Raw genomic sequence first — 4,070 nt, 5'->3', positions numbered from 1 at the left:
GCAATCAGCAATCAAGCCAACTGCCACAGGTGCACACAATCACCACAGGTGAACTCAATGGAGTCTGGCCCAGTATAAAACGAGTACACCCACACACCACACCCCTTCCTACACCAAAATGCTACCACTAGCTGTTGCAATCATGGCGCTGGAGGACATGCCTATACTGCTACAACTACAGCAACAACAGCAACTAGCACAACAAGAACAGCAGCAACAACAGGCAGCACAGAGGAGACGCAGGAGGATAAGGAGGGTGAGATAGGCCCAGAAATTCAGCAAAGAAAAAGTGGTTAGGACGGGCACCGCTGAGTTTCTTTTTGCATTCGTATGGCTACTAGTTAATTAGAACAGGCGATTAATGGCGTCACCAAGTAAACCAGTATACACTATACTGGGTGTACCGAAGAGTTGCATAAATGTCTGATGGGAAAGAATTGCCATCAGACCTTGGGTCGCCAATTGTAGTGAAGACTACTGAAGGAAATTAAATTCATTCATATTAAGTAAATAGATACGTTGTAGAAAATTGTGCCTGAAGGCACAAAAATGCTCTTGAAAAAAATGTATCCAAAACAAAATTTTTAGTAAATTGATTCTTTACTTCATTTGTTAAGAAGAAGCAGAAATGATGTGCCAATGCATTTCGGACCTATACTTGGTCCTTCATCAGGGCGAATTTCTGTAGTACAAGGAAAAAACATGCACAGAGAAAACAAGAAAAAACAGTCATAACGAGTATTTACATAAACCAATTTCATTGCTAGCCACAAATGACCATCTCAAATAAAACCAAAATCTGCATTTATATCTGTCCTTGTCACTATTTCATCATAATAATGTTACTATTATCCTCATAATATTTCAATGCATATCAAGCGTTGAGTTACGCCATAATTTTGCAAAAATTCAGAAATATCGGAAATAACTTAATAGTTTCTATATGCAATCTCGAGAATTCCGAGAGTACCCAGATGTGTATCTGTGAAACATTCTAGTGTAATCATTTTAATGCGACCCAACATCTTGCATCATCATACAAACAATAGTCATCCCGTTTAAGAATGCCAATTTATGCTTACTACATTGTAATGGTAAAGAAACACATACCTGCTTGTATATATTGCTGCATTAAAAACTATTGTGGCGCGTGCGTTACTAATCTTGTTGCACGTGCTGTTTATTAGAGGTCTTCATTCCAATGTAAATCCACTTATAACAATCCCATCTGTAAAGCAGGTAGGATGATGCAGTGGTAAGATATCTAAAACGTACCTAATATTATTTAAAGGAAACTAATATAACACTGTGAAAGCTTACCTCATAACATGCTAAAGCTATCTTCATTCTATTGCAAGATGGAGATGGAAGTCATTAGGGCTGCCAGTAACGTTGCTGTAAGCTAGGTACGTGTATGCTTACACTCCATGGAAAAACCAACAGAGCGCAAAGAGTCCCGCCTGTCGAACAAAGGAAATCTAAGTGTCAAAATGGTATTTACTAACTAGCCTTACACACTAAAATGGGCATAGATACACATTAATGATTAACCTACCCCGTAGTGTCGAGTTGAAAGCAGAGACACAGTAAGACGCGGTTTTAATCTGGCCGCGAGCTGTTAGTGAATAAGTACGAGCGTTGTCATGGAGACGCTTTTGTTAGACGCGTGACGTGGTTACGTGATCTTACGCTGATGTTAATCAGAGTCATGGCAACGAGTCAATGCTGTCTGTTGCTAAAGAGATGTGTATACAACAGCAATTACAAAAAACTAGAAACTCTGGGCTACTAGCAAGGAAAGCACCAGCGCGAAGTTGCAATTGCAGTGAAACAACAGTAATAAACTAATAGAGCGCGGGCGTTATCTGCAAGTACTCATTATGCAATGTTTACCTAATGGCGTGACAGTGCTCTTGTGTTGATATATACAGTGGCAACTAGACTACGAGGTGTAAAGCACGGCTGATAATAATTAGAGTAACTATGATACTGTCAAAAATGTGCGTGGGTGCATACACAGTCTACAGTAAACAGTTACTTTTTTTTGCAATACTTATGACAGAATAAAATAAAATCAGACAAGGTAATAAACAAGATAAGTAACTCTAATGGGGTTACCTAAACCGTGCATTAAGCCACGGAAGTTGTTATACAGATATAATAGGAAATAAATTACAAAAATTACAGAATAGTGCAGATCAAATAATAAACATTGCATGACATATTCAAAACATCCAAAAAACCATCAGTACCTTTTTCTTTGCCGTTCTTCTCCTTACACTAAATACGGGCGGCGGCACGCACTACAAATAATCGTCAAAATGTCATATGAAGAAATTTCTAAAATTACAGATAAACATGCCCAAACTATGGGATTCTCTACAGAAGAAGCAGAAGCTATCCTTAATTTGATCAAGGATTCTAGTACAAGTTCAGTGGAAACAGATCCAACTAAAAAAATCAGACAACTAGAGTATCTCATTAGAAAAGAGATCAATCGTAAACTTCACGCTGTAACATTAACCAAGTATTATAGAGCTCAACGTATTCCTAGAGGATTACGGATGCCTGTACGCCCAACTAGTTTTTTGTAATTGCTGTTGTATACACATCTCTTTAGCAACAGACAGCATTGACTCGTTGCCATGACTCTGATTAACATCAGCGTAAGATCACGTAACCACATCACGCGTCTAACAAAAGCGTCTCCATGACAACGCTCGTACTTATTCACTAACAGCTCGCGGCCAGATTAAAACCGCGTCTTACTGTGTCTCTGCTTTCAACTCGACACTACGGGGTAGGTTAATCATTAATGTGTATCTATGCCCATTTTAGTGTGTAAGGCTAGTTAGTAAATACCATTTTGACACTTAGATTTCCTTTGTTCGACAGGCGGGACTCTTTGCGCTCTGTTGGTTTTTCCATGGAGTGTAAGCATACACGTACCTAGCTTACAGCAACGTTACTGGCAGCCCTAATGACTTCCATCTCCATCTTGCAATAGAATGAAGATAGCTTTAGCATGTTATGAGGTAAGCTTTCACAGTGTTATATTAGTTTCCTTTAAATAATATTAGGTACGTTTTAGATATCTTACCACTGCATCATCCTACCTGCTTTACAGATGGGATTGTTATAAGTGGATTTACATTGGAATGAAGACCTCTAATAAACAGCACGTGCAACAAGATTAGTAACGCACGCGCCACAATAGTTTTTAATGCAGCAATATATACAAGCAGGTATGTGTTTCTTTACCATTACAATGTAGTAAGCATAAATTGGCATTCTTAAACGGGATGACTATTGTTTGTATGATGATGCAAGATGTTGGGTCGCATTAAAATGATTACACTAGAATGTTTCACAGATACACATCTGGGTACTCTCGGAATTCTCGAGATTGCATATAGAAACTATTAAGTTATTTCCGATATTTCTGAATTTTTGCAAAATTATGGCGTAACTCAACGCTTGATATGCATTGAAATATTATGAGGATAATAGTAACATTATTATGATGAAATAGTGACAAGGACAGATATAAATGCAGATTTTGGTTTTATTTGAGATGGTCATTTGTGGCTAGCAATGAAATTGGTTTATGTAAATACTCGTTATGACTGTTTTTTCTTGTTTTCTCTGTGCATGTTTTTTCCTTGTACTACAGAAATTCGCCCTGATGAAGGACCAAGTATAGGTCCGAAATGCATTGGCACATCATTTCTGCTTCTTCTTAACAAATGAAGTAAAGAATCAATTTACTAAAAATTTTGTTTTGGATACATTTTTTTCAAGAGCATTTTTGTGCCTTCAGGCACAATTTTCTACAACGTATCTATTTACTTAATATGAATGAATTTAATTTCCTTCAGTAGTCTTCACTACAATTGGCGACCCAAGGTCTGATGGCAATTCTTTCCCATCAGACATTTATGCAACTCATAGGCCCAGAAATTACCACTAGTGCACCCAGTAGTCCCTCGCAGGCAGCCACCAATCCCTCGCATCAGACTCAGTCCATTCAATCTAACCCCTGAGCAGATCCATACCCTGTACCGGTTGGA

The 4,070-nt window shown here is 38.2% G+C and overlaps 2 long non-coding RNA genes across 2 annotated transcripts; one reads left to right on the top strand and one right to left on the bottom strand.

Moving 5' to 3' along the window:
* Window positions 1-581: 581 nt before the first annotated feature.
* On the bottom strand, window positions 582-2,245 carry LOC138467123 (uncharacterized). The gene is made up of 2 exons (XR_011268054.1): window positions 1,321-2,245; window positions 582-682 (listed from the first exon to the last, which is right to left on the bottom strand). It is a non-coding gene; the product is annotated as an uncharacterized lncRNA (long non-coding RNA).
* A 472-nt stretch (window positions 2,246-2,717) lies between these two features.
* Window positions 2,718-3,774, top strand: LOC138467121 (uncharacterized). The gene is made up of 2 exons (XR_011268053.1): window positions 2,718-3,035; window positions 3,674-3,774. It is a non-coding gene; the product is annotated as an uncharacterized lncRNA (long non-coding RNA).
* The last annotated feature ends 296 nt before the right edge of the window (window positions 3,775-4,070 follow it).

The sequence above is a fragment of the Ambystoma mexicanum genome, chromosome 4q (genome assembly GCF_040938575.1).
Source record: "Ambystoma mexicanum isolate Mex_15411 chromosome 4q, UKY_AmexF1_1, whole genome shotgun sequence".
Lineage (NCBI taxonomy): Eukaryota > Metazoa > Chordata > Amphibia > Caudata > Ambystomatidae > Ambystoma > Ambystoma mexicanum.
Note: the sequence above shows the minus strand (reverse complement) of the source record. Positions and strands in the feature narration are given on the sequence as shown.